Consider the following 13614-nt stretch of genomic DNA (forward strand, 5'->3'; position numbering starts at 1 on the left):
ATGTTGAAAGGAAAATGTAAATATAATTGAAGTGTGCTGAGTAAAAGCGAGCGTGTGTCTGGAATTGAGTGAAACCAAAAAGCGAAACTGGCTCGAGTTCGGCAGCCAGGAATGTTTTATAGCTCTTATATACATTCTTATTCAGAAGCTATGTCGACATATTAACTCAATTTCCTGCTGCATTTTGGAATTGGAAGCGAGCATATTAAAATTTAACTGATCGCTACGCTTGAATTGAGAATTCCTATTAACAAAATTTTTAGGGAGAAAAATAACAAACGCGCTGGAATTTCATATAAGAAAATGTTGAAAGAAAGTATGTGAATACTTCAAAATAGAATACAACTGTTGGGCGCCTCTCTCACTGAAATTAGTTTATACCAGAGTCATGTGACTTATGCCAATATTTGTGCGATTTGCATTTGTACAAGGTTTATTGAAGCGCAAACAAATAAAATGTGTGATCATTGATGCACTTATGGTTATTATGAAACTACCTTGAGACAAACTCCCCACTTAAGAATGGATGAAGTATGAACTGATCGAAAGATCTTCTTCCAATTATGAATAGAATTATGTTTATAAATATATCGTGAACTTAAACTACCATATAAAGCTATAGTGAAAAGTTCGAATCGTAGAAAGTGCAGAACTTTAATTTTTAAACTCATTATAACTCGAAGAACTTAACTAACTTGGTAAAGTGAATATGCCTTGAATATCCTCAAAGGAACTGAGAACATAGTAGCAGACTTTGAAAGAAAAGCTCGTGCCAAATGAATTTATGATATTTTGTAAAAAGTTGAAGAAAGTCATTAAGAGAATTAAGTGGATAAAATATTCTGTCCGAACACATTTTTAAGTTTTAATGTTGTTAATAGAGATATTTTTTAAATAAACCTTTAGAGTAACAGTTTCTTCTTCTTGGCTGGCGTAGACAGCGCTTACACGGTTATGGCCAAGTTCACAACAGCACGCCACGCATCTCCCCTTTTGGCAGTTTGGCGCCAATTGGTAATACCAAGTGAAGACAGGACCTTCTCCACCTGGTTCTTCCACCGTAGTGGAGGCCTCCCTCTTCTTCGGCTTCCACCAGTGGGTACTGCATCGAACACTTTCAGAGCTGGAGCACTTTCATCCATTCGAACAACATGACCTAGCCAGCGTAGCCGCTGTTTTTTATTCGCTGGACTATCTCTATGTCATCGAATAACACACACAGCTTATCATTCCATCTTCTGCGGTATTCGCCGTTGCCAATGTTTAAAGGACCATAAATCTTCCGCAAAACCTTTCTCTCGAAAACTCCTAGTGCCGTCTCATCAGATGTTGACATCGTCCACGCTTCTGCACCGTAAAGTAGGACGGGAATAATGAGAGACTTGTAGGATTAGTTTTTGTACCTGTTGGCAAGAGTGATTCTGCATTGGATTTCAAGACTGACATTATTATCGGTGTATCTAGGAACAGAAAATATCGACGACTTCAAAGTTATGACTGTCAACAGTGACATGGGACAGGTCTGAAATCGAACGGCTCGGAGAGGGGGAAAATACCCCTACCCAATTGCCGCCGATTTTTTCGGCATTTTTTGCGGCTTTTGCCTAGTACTGCAGCCGGACCCGGTTTTGGACCCGGGTTTTTTTTGGTGGGGCACACTCGTGGCGGTGTGGCGGTGTGGTGGGTGTGGCCGGGGGGCGTTTTGGGGCAAAACTTGGACGAGTTGGTAGCCGGTTCTCGGGGAAGACCCGGTTTTTTGGGGTCGGTCAGTGGTCCGTTTAGCTCGTGCCGATCCACCCGATCACTTCTCGACCGATTTATACCGCTCACTGTATATATCTGGAAAATACGGGCATATATCTGGTTATGGTACTAGCTCGAAAGTCCGAGGTTCGAATCCCAACCCATTCAACTTTAATATCTATATATAATAATGTTTTTACTGACATACACATGTGTACATACATATATGGTGATCGCATCGCATATATATATAGTATATATAATCGGAGATTTATGCGTGTGTAATACTATCATATACATACATACTCTCATGTACTGCGTAGTAGAAACACATGTGTGCCACATCAGCTGTTATTGTACGGGTATCCATCTATATGTGAAAAACAAAGAAATTTATAACAAATTCTACCATATGTTGACAAATTTATAACAAATTCATGATCATATGTGTGTATTGTAGAACAGAACAGAATAGTGTGTACACTTGAACACATATATGATATGATAGGGGTAGAAAAGTGTGTGTACACTTATACATGCTATCGGGTGCGTCCCGGCTGCACCCGGCTGGTGGCTCAAACGCTTTGGGCCACCTAGTAGGTTCCATTGGCTACCATTAGAGCCATTTGTGGCGAACCTAGCTTCACCAGGAGCGTGACAATCATATGAGTACCATAATATTTCTAATATTTCTCACATGTGTAATAATGTACGGGTACCTCCATCTATATGTGAAAATTATTCTGCCACACACACGATCACTTTTACTGAACTCACTCACTCTTGATGATCATATGCTCACATATGTGCAACATATGCAACATATGTGTCATAATTCAAATTTGGCCGTTAAATGGTCTGTGCTGTCGGGACTTTTGATGGTGATCATAGGTAGATAATCGCTGAATTCTCATCTTGCTTATCGACAATTTTACTTATAACATACTCAACTGGCATCAGTACAGTACAGCACAGACCATTTAACGGCCAAATTTGAATTATGACACATATGTTGCATATGTTGCACATATGTGAGCATATGATCATCAAGAGTGAGTGAGTTCAGTAAAAGTGATCGTGTGTGTGGCAGAATAATTTTCACATATAGATGGAGGTACCCGTACATTATTACACATGTGAGAAATATTAGAAATATTATGGTACTCATATGATTGTCACGCTCCTGGTGAAGCTAGGTTCGCCACAAATGGCTCTAATGGTAGCCAATGGAACCTACTAGGTGGCCCAAAGCGTTTGAGCCACCAGCCGGGTGCAGCCGGGACGCACCCGATAGCATGTATAAGTGTACACACACTTTTCTACCCCTATCATATCATATATGTGTTCAAGTGTACACACTATTCTGTTCTGTTCTACAATACACACATATGATCATGAATTTGTTATAAATTTGTCAACATATGGTAGAATTTGTTATAAATTTCTTTGTTTTTCACATATAGATGGATACCCGTACAATAACAGCTGATGTGGCACACATGTGTTTCTACTACGCAGTACATGAGAGTATGTATGTATATGATAGTATTACACACGCATAAATCTCCGATTATATATACTATATATATATGCGATGCGATCACCATATATGTATGTACACATGTGTATGTCAGTAAAAACATTATTATATATAGATATTAAAGTTGAATGGGTTGGGATTCGAACCTCGGACTTTCGAGCTAGTACCATAACCAGATATATGCCCGTATTTTCCAGATATATACAGTGAGCGGTATAAATCGGTCGAGAAGTGATCGGGTGGATCGGCACGAGCTAAACGGACCACTGACCGACCCCAAAAAACCGGGTCTTCCCCGAGAACCGGCTACCAACTCGTCCAAGTTTTGCCCCAAAACGCCCCCCGACCCCACCCACCACACCGCCACACCGCCACGAGTGTGCCCCACCAAAAAAAACCCGGGTCCAAAACCGGGTCCGGCTGCAGTACTAGGCAAAAGCCGCAAAAAATGCCGAAAAAATCGGCGGCAATTGGGTAGGGGTATTTTCCTGATCCTGACAGAGCTTTTGGTGTTGCTCAACGTCAGTTTACATAGCCGTATTAATTTTGCAGGGATACCAAATTCAGACATTGCAGCATATAGGTAGTTCCTTTTCGTGCTATCGAAGGCAGCATTAAAATCGATGAAAAGATGGTGAGTATCGATTCTTCTCGTCTGCAAATGCGTCTCGCTTCCCTCTTCAGCTCTCGATATCTATCCCGCCCCTAACATGTTGTGGTCGATCGCAACTTTGCCAGGTAGGCAGTCTAATTTCTCTCCTCTGTGGATCGACAATTCTCATCGTACCAACTGTTTGAGTACAAACAATGAGTTTGAGAAGCCGTTCCACAGCTCCCTTATATCAAGATGCTTATGAGTGCTCTCAGAGAGCAGGACTGTAATTCGAGTAGAAAATTTCTTGGCTGTCTGTTGCGATTGCAGCTTTTCAGCGTCGAACCTTCCTTGTGTTTGTTGGCGGGAGGGGGCAGCACTCGTAGTTGCGTTCTAGGCGCTCATAGAAATACATCGTCCTTCTCACCCTTTGGGGCGTGGGCGCAAATCAGCGATATATTGAAGAACCTCGCTTTGATACGGATTGTGGCTAGACGTTCATCCACCGGAATGAATGCCAGCACTCGACGACGGAGTCTCTCTCCCACCACGAAACCCACACCGAATTTGGGCTCCTTTATATGGCCGCTTAGTAGATGTCACAAGGACCCACCTTATTCCGCCCTTGTCCCGTCCATCGCACTTCTTGGATGGCGGTGATGTCAGCTTTTAGTTGTATGAGGACTTAAACCAGCTGGTCAGAGGCACCTTCCTTTAAGGGTCCGGACATTCCAGGTGCATGCCCTCAAATCGTGATCCTTAAAACGTTTGCAGGGGTCGCCATCAAAAGGGGGTTTTCTCTTCCGAGGCTCTCATTGTTTCTTTTTTCATTGGGGAGGTTTTTTTATGTGGTGGGTCCCAAACCCTACACACTACCGAGGCTGTGTTTTAGCCTCCATATTTGCAAGACTTGACTCCTATTTTCAAAAAAAAAGAAATAGATAAAATCACTGATAGAGCCAAAGTCTATCCCAAAAATCGAGTTTGAAAAGTGTTTCGTGTTCTTATATTACTCGTAGAAGTATTTCCAAGCACTTAACTCTCACTAATATTCTGTTGCCCCAGAATTTAACCCCTCCTTACTGGTTATTATGAAAATACCCTGCTTACTAAAATTCGTTTGAAATTCATAAATTATGTATGCACACTACTATCTATGCGAGTAAAAGTTTAAATTTCATTTGGCCCGAAGCTAAGTGTGCACATGTGAAAGCAGCTGCCTCTTGCATATTATATATTCACTGAAAAAAACATTACCTTTTCCATTAAGTTGAAACTAAAAGGCAACAAAAAAGGTTGATGAACAACAAAAAACTTGAAATCAACACAAAAGTTTCGTGTGAATGTCCTGCAATCGGCAACTGCTCAGGACACACAAAGTTTACTTTTCTCCATACTTTTTTGCTTTTTGTTTTTGTTGGTGTGTGTGTACTGAAAGTGGAGCAGGTCGACAGGCTGTTGAAAGATGAGTCCAATGAATGGTAAAAATCACAAAGAGAAGTTTCTGTGTTTCTGTATAAAAAATGGCAAAAGCAAGCAATGAATAACTGTGTAAACCTACATTCGTTCAGGCTTGAAGGTACATTTTTCACAGCCACACGCACACACACAGCCACTTGAAAAGGGTGCGCACGAAGTGAGTTAACCTACATAGGCACACATTTATTATAGTGAAACACTACTAATATATACTTTATGTAAGCACTTTACACACACACATGCATATGTACATATTTGCCTTTTGACCTGTGCGTGTCACACGCGTTCAAGCTCATTAGGAATGTAGCAAAGTAATTAACTGCGAACACTCGAGCAGAAGGCTGGCCGCTGTCCATTGTGGGGTTGGACGCAAGAAATGCTAAAACAAATATCAAAAGCAGAAAATTATTAAAGTAATTGTTACTAAACGCAACGTCACAGTGAGACGGCCACCGACCAAGTCCAACGCAGACGCACGCACTCATACACCTACACACGCATACTAGCAAATACATCAAAACATGCAGAGGGGTACAGCAAGCGCCTGAAAGCGAACACGTGGCTGTGAATAATTCAAAAATGTTCGACTGTCTGAGCACCTGATTTCAAATGCGCCGCCGTCTTATGGCCGACGAAAAGCAATCGAAGCACAATCAATTGTCGAGTGTATTTGAAGAAGTAGAAAACTGGTGAGGCAAACGAGGGGAGGAGCGAAAAATACTTGAAGCATCAGAGTTTTAATTGTTGTTATACTCAGTAGATGGATAGCGCATATTTTATGGGGAGCGGTATGAACTGAAATAACTTTGAAAAACATTATTGAAGGAGGCAAGTGGAGGCGTAATTATATTACGAAGGGTGTGTGACTAACTAAGATTGACTATTGAGAATTATAATATAAATTGGTTTATAATATGAGCTCTCACTATTACCATTTTTTGCTAACATATCATATCATCAATAGATATAGAACAAGTACTTAGAACTTGCTAATAAATCATTATCCAATAAAAATTATGATAATGAGTTCGTTGGAAGTCTTTTCGTATGAGAAATGCAAATGTAGTTTTGACATAATCGGCGATCGGCATTAGAAATATGGTCCATATATTTAGATTTTATCCGTGGCATTTTGGTTAACTGGTTTGATAAGTGAAACTATTTTGGAAGTAACTAATTATTTTAAAATAAATATAACATGTAAGGAAGGGCTAAGTAAGGGTGGCACCGAACTTTTGATACTCTCGCAATTTATTTTTTTTAATTTTATTCATATAACAAACAATTTGATTCACATATTTTGCACAATTGCCCAGCTTCAATCAGAATTGCATTACATTTGAAGTGCACAATAAGCCCTTTTTAACTATGATTCAACCAAAGTGAAGCGAAGACTTTGCAGAATCTGATTGGTCGTGGTCTGCAAATCAATGGAAGCATATCATTCGGACCGATTAACCACATAGGCTCTAGTCGAACGTATATTTGAAGCCCAATAAATCAATAGTACAATCAATTCTCGCTATCATGCTTGACTTGAACTCAATAGAAAATCTCTGGAGTGACTTTAAAGAGACATCATTGACGAAAAATATCCCAAATATTTTTAATAAAATTAAAACGGAAGGGAAATCAGTTTAAGTGGCGCGCTGTCAACGCCTGTACTCGTACATATGTACTTATATACTCATAGATAGACAATCGGTTTAAATGATATTTTGTGTGTCAAGTATTATAAAATATACGAGTGCAAGTACCAGGCATAATGATATCATTTTAAGAAAAGTCACATTTTTTCAAATCAAAATTCGAAATACCTATAGTCAACATACTAGTTTCTTTATTGCAACTAAATTTATCTCCAAAGAGTATATATTTGCTATTATTGGCTCCTTTTCTCAGCTCTCTCAGCCTGCCGTTAGACGAACGAATATGTCTTTATTAAACGCAGAGTTTCTTCAAGTACACATGTATTTATTAAATTTAATTGTATCATTTATGCTATATTTTTCTCGATTTTACAATTGCTTATGCATTTGTTTTTCAAAATTTCATGTGTATTAGCAAGCTGAAGATTATGTGAAGTTGTAAACATGCATTTGAAAAGCAGCTTAATTAATACTAGAGAACGAGATAAGCTGCAGATTTAAATATATATGAACAAAAAAGCAACTCAACAACCCAGCTTAAAGTTAATGGAATATTTATCAATATAAATTACTAATAGATTTCATGAATTTTAAAATTAAGTAATTTGTTTTGATATATGCATTTTCCATACTAAAAATTTATGAAAAAATTTACAATGATATTTGCATTAAATCAAAGTGAACTTTCGCATTTCGCATTTCACATCTATACTAATATTATAAAGAGGAAATGTTTGTTTTTTTGTTTGTTTGTCTCGAATAGGCTCCGAAACTACTGAACCGATTTGAAAAATTCTTTCACCGTTTGAAAGCTATACTATCCCTGAGTGACATAGGTTATATTTAGTTAAAAAAAAATAGGGCTCCTTACCAAAACTCCGATAATGTAAAAAAAATACCAAAAAACTTTCTTTAATCGCGAATGCTGCGAAAACGATTGAAGATATAACAAAGTGATGTACTATAATTTTGTAGAACTTATCATTATCTACAAAAAGCGTCGCGACATCATATCTCTAACTGTTATATTTTTGTCACAATAAGCGATTTTATATATAAAAATAATTAAAATACCACTACTTGAAAAGGCTCTTTATTTGTACCTTAGTATTAGTCCTTATCGAAATAAATGATTTTTTATTTAAGATGAATTATTAGATTCTGACATACCATTCAAAAGATATCACGAGTTAAAAATTTTGAAATTTTTGAATGATCCTGTGCGGAATTAAAAATAAATGTCGCTTGATAATAATATGATATAAAAATGAATTGCTGTTCGTTTGTGCCGCAAAAAAACGAGAACGGCCAAACCGATCTGGCTAATTTTAGTCTGAAATATTCGTGGAATGCCAGAAAAAGATTAGAAAGTGAGTATATATGAAACAATTTCGAGGAAGATAATAATAAGAGAATTTTATTCGAGTTGACAAGAAAAATATAAAAGAGAAAACAAAAAATTATAATTTGAAGGTTGTCATTGTTGCTTTGTTAAAATATTTTTGTTATTGTTCAATTGTTTAAGGTTGTGTCGATAGCCCAAAACAATTTGTAACAAATAAGGAAAGACTAAGTTCGGGTCCAACCGAACATTTTATACTCTCGCAATTTATTGATGTAATTTTATTAAGATAACACACAATTTGACCTATATATTCAGCATAAAGTCCATTAGAAAATCATCCTATATAGTATATGAGGGCTGATGTAATTCCAGAACCAATTTCACTCATTTTCACCACCAAGGTTAACAGGAATAGGGGCAACTTAGCACCTGTTAGTAGGCAAACAATTCGGCCTTGAAATTACTTCTAAATTGTAAATGAACGAAACACCAGTCAGCAAAATCGTCAAAAATAGCGCTTTAACGAAAATTTTCCAAATATTCAAGAAGTCGTTGGAGGTACTGCACAGGACTTTAAAAGCTCTTGATTGTCGATAAACGTTTTTGGTGGGGCCAGGATTCTGTTAGCAGGTGATTTACGCCAGACTCTTCCAATTATTCCTGGATCAACTGTTACTGACGGACTAATCGCATGCCTAAAATCATTTAATTTGTGGTGACACATAAAGAATCGCCAATTAACAACTAACATATGAGTGTTTTTACAACAATACCAAATTGCGATTGTAGAAGTAGTTGGCAGTTGACACCTTGATGGATTAATAGCATTTCCAACAGATTTCTTTCACTTCATTGACTCGAAAGAGAAGTTTTCCTGACATGAAACCTCAATATGATAACCATAAATGACTGATTGAATGACCTATATTGGTGGTTAAAAAAAAAAACAAAGATATCGATGATCTTAATGCGACAATTTAGAATTTCGGTCCAGGAGAGTTGACACAGCTACAAACCAGGATGACGTAGTCAATTATCCCAAACTATTTAAAATTGCCTGTACTATCACCACTCACTTTGCAATTAAAAGTAGTAGTAGTAGTAGTAGTAGAGTTGTCATCATGCTGCGTAACATAAATCGACCTCGAGTAATCAATATTGTCGCCGAAGCCAAGATTGGACCAACTTAATTTAATGTATACCTTAGCCACAAAAACGTGTGGCCGGGTCTACTAGTATGTAAATATTTAGTAGCTAGTGACACCTACAACAGTTCAACATTCAAATATTTGTAGATATGCAGTTTAGATATTGACATTTTTAATGAAAATATCAAGCGTTTTTAATTCGTTTTTAATTCAAACCACTCCAACGTGTCGTATATAAAATATATTAGTAACTCTGTCTAATTTAAAAACAGCATACTCAACAAAATCTATAAATTAATATTTGATTAGTCATGAAGTGTGTTTGTGTTGATGAGAAAGTTATGAAATAGTGCAAAGTGAAAAAATTTGACAATATAATTAATTCCTACGAGAAACTCATATATATTTTACATATTCTTTGTTTTAGATTTTAATAAAGTAATATTGACAATTCTTTCAGTTGAGATTTAATAATTTTAATTTTAAATGTATTATTTACACTTTGGAGTGATTTTTTATATAGCGAGAATCGTTCGTGAATATATATATATATATACTAACAAAATCGACAGTATATCAATGTTTTATTTTTTAGACAAATAAAAATAGAAATTGAAATACAATTGAATTTTTTCGAAATATAATTAATTAAATCATTTCGATAGCTCTTATGAAAATCTAAGCATTCTCAAAATTTCTTTGTACTAATATTTCATAAATCTATACTACCATTATAAAGAGGAAAGATTTGTATGTATGTTTGTAATGAATAAACTCAAGAACTACTGTGCCGATTTCAAAAAATTCTTTCACCATTTGAAAGCAACATTCACGCCGAGTAACATAGGCTATATTTAATGCTAGAATCTCAACTTTCTGGAAATAGTTCCTAGGTGAGGGTATCAAAAAGACTGCGTGATAGAGAATTTATTCTGAAACTGAAATACGTCTTGCAAGTTATTCTCTTCGCATCGCAATCGCATGCCAGAAAGTCGAGTAAAAAGCGCTCGCGGCTGCTGGCAAAACAATATTGCAAAACCTTCCAAGTACGCGGTTGAGAGTCGATTACGGAGCGTATACAGCGGCTTGAAGAACAAAATATTAGAAAGAAAATACAAGCTCGCTCTAGGCCGTCGAACTCTGAGCGTTCCCAACGCCTTCATAATCAGTGAGAAAGACAACGGACATCAAAGACTAGAGGTCGTAATCAGGTTTTAGCTCATTACAAATAAAATATAATTTCTGTTCGAATTTTCCTTATTTTACTTTTTTAAAATGAACCCACGCAAGAAACGGCAAAGTACATAGATATGTATGGGAGAGTGTGTATAAATGTGAAAAAACGTATAACTGTTGAAATGTTTGTTTAAACCCATACGAAGCCGGAGCGGTCTGCTAGTCTCATATAAATTTTTAAGTTTAGATTGTAATACTAGAATTTTTTTTCAAACATGATTTTAAATATAATTGAATTAATTCTATGAACGAAAAACTAACCATTCTCAAAATGGCTTAGTATTAACATTTCATAAATATTGTTTAAAATATCACACAAAAAGTTTTAGAAAAATATATTCTGTAATAATGTTTCTTTCTTTTACTTAGTACTCTTTTCATTTGCACAATTTGAAATATACTCTCCTATAAAAACATGAACAAATTAACTGAAACGATACCTTTAGCCATAAATAGGGTCGTCACACACTTGTTGCATCCTCCAAAAGCTCAATGACTCCACATTTTTCATTTTTAAAATTTTTTCGAACTTAAAGCATATCTATTTAGTTTTTAGTTGTTGGAGATACCTCCCAATATATTTTTGTGCCACCCTTAATTACACGCTTCATAATTATAAATTATTATTGAAAGAAGTATTCCCTTTTAGTTAGACAAGATTCCTGCAAATATTCTAAAGTCATACAGAATATAACCTTTAACAGAAGTAATGCAATAGTCTTTAACCTTTGATGTGTCACGGCGTATACGCAACATTTGTATGAGAACACCGTATATGTAGTGAATGTATGTAGAGCTAAGAGAACAACTTTTAAATCGCTAAATATAAAAAAAATTATAATTTATGTATTTTGTTTAATAATAATATTTTTTTCTTACATCACTTACTGATAAGCTTTTGAAAGTATTCAACTCAGCCGAAATTTGTTAAAATTTTATATAAGTATGGTTAAAACTTAAAGTTAAAGTTCGATATTTCTCTATGAACTACTTCATTTATGTTTATTTTCGCTGTAAATCTAGTGAAATCTAAGTTTGCGCGATCCATGATCCTTATTTAATCGAAACCATTAAAAACACATTTTGTTTCGTTTACATTTCGCTTAGCGTTTTATGTGTTTGTAAATATTAAAAAAAAATCACATTTTCAAGCTTTACAATGTGAGAACAACATTAATTTGATTAATTTTCCAGCACTCACCTCTTAGCATTGTACCCTTTCGCAAGACAAATATGCACGCCATTTATTTCCGCGTGTGAATCTCGCACGCTGCCGTAATCCGTTTAGATTGCTGCTGCCAGCGTTTGTTGTTGCACACGCTGTGGTTGTGGTTGATACGTTTGTTTGCACATCTTCAAGCATTCATTTCCGCTGCTGGCGTGCTCTCGAACAACCCGCAATGAGGCTAATCCATGATTGCCAGTGCAAATGCGCTCTATTTGTGTATTTGTATTTGTCTGTTTAAGTACATTCGCTATGTTTGTTTTGTTTGCGCTTTATATTTCTCTTTTCACTAATCTACTTGTTTAGCGGCAAATGATGGCTGAGATTCACCGCCTTTCATTCACTCGGTTGCTTTTGCAATTCTCTTTCACTTTCACTGTGAAAATGTATTTACTTTAATTTTTATGCTTGTTGTTGTTAATTTTTGTTTTTGTTTTTGTTAACACTTTTCATTTATTTTAGTATTTATCTACACTTCACAGCCAAACGCTTCTTAAAATGACGGGAAAAAATTATATTAATATTTGTTGTTGTTGTTGTTGTGTAACTAGATTTATTGTTCGTGCGTAAAGCACTCGCACTTTGTTCTAGTTTTGTTGCAAACTTCCGTTTACTTAGCAATTCACCGACATACACGCCTCACTGCATCGCTCAATAATCATTAGACACCCACAAGCACACATAAAACAACAACAAAAACAAAAACAAAAGCAAAAACAAATGTGTGCTTTATATGTAAATAATATTTTCCTGCTTTTGTCAAATGATGCCAATTTGACTTTGTTGTTATAATTTATTCAACTTGCACTTACGCTTACTTCCGCACAGCTGCCTCACGGTTTGTTTGTGCAACCCGCCCGCATGAATTATTGTAAATATTCATAAATGAGTACTTTGGTATTGCATACTTTCAGGATTGTCTCCGTGTTGGTATTTTGCGTAGGTGATTTAAGTGTTACTGTTTGTGGGTTCTCTATAAAGATTGTACGTCATCAATTTAACTCTGCCTCACGCAAAATTATTGCATCTGCAGTGCGTGCGTGAGTTATTTATTTATTTAGTATTCTCTTTATGTCATGCTATTTATTTCATTTCATTCAAGTGTGCTTCAGATGCAGAGTTTATTTATTATGTTGAAGTTAAGTTTGTATTGTTGTGGTTTCATATTTATTACTCTCGTTGGCTTTATAAATTTAATAAAAATTTGAACTGGTTAAAATTATATAGTATTAATCTAAATATATCATGCAATCTGACATTTGGTACATATTTAATTGCTGATGAACGAAATTAATACAATCATAAACTAATGAAATTAAACAATAAATTATTTGTGAAAAATGAACAAACATACTTAACCTTATCTCACATTGAATTAAATTATGTCGCTGATATAAGAAAAGGTGTAAACGTCCTGAACTTACACAAATCTGCAAAGTTTACTAATTTTTAATGATATTAAAATTATCAGGCAGCTTCAGTTAAGGTAATTTTAAACCCTACACGAATACTGACCTTTCAAAACCTTCATATTTGAGGCCGATTCCGTTTGAAGAAAATATTGAAGCATTGAGTTTTTAACCTCATAAGTTCACTGTATTGATAAATGTAAAAAGGAATATGGGTTTTTAAATTAATATATATGTATATGGGTATG

The 13614-nt window shown here is 35.7% G+C and overlaps 1 protein-coding gene across 1 annotated transcript in view; it reads right to left on the reverse strand.

Annotated features, from left to right (window-relative positions):
• The window catches only part of LOC105214763 (uncharacterized protein DDB_G0271670), an 80640-nt gene extending 68029 nt beyond the window's left edge, over positions 1-12611 (reverse strand). Inside the window, exon 1 of the mRNA XM_011188369.3 lies at positions 11934-12611. The gene's annotated coding sequence lies outside the window, so the exon portion shown is untranslated. The remainder of the gene's footprint in view (positions 1-11933) is intronic.
• Positions 12612-13614: the final 1003 nt, after the last annotated feature.

The sequence above is a fragment of the Zeugodacus cucurbitae genome, chromosome 4 (assembly GCF_028554725.1).
Source record: "Zeugodacus cucurbitae isolate PBARC_wt_2022May chromosome 4, idZeuCucr1.2, whole genome shotgun sequence".
Lineage (NCBI taxonomy): Eukaryota > Metazoa > Arthropoda > Insecta > Diptera > Tephritidae > Zeugodacus > Zeugodacus cucurbitae.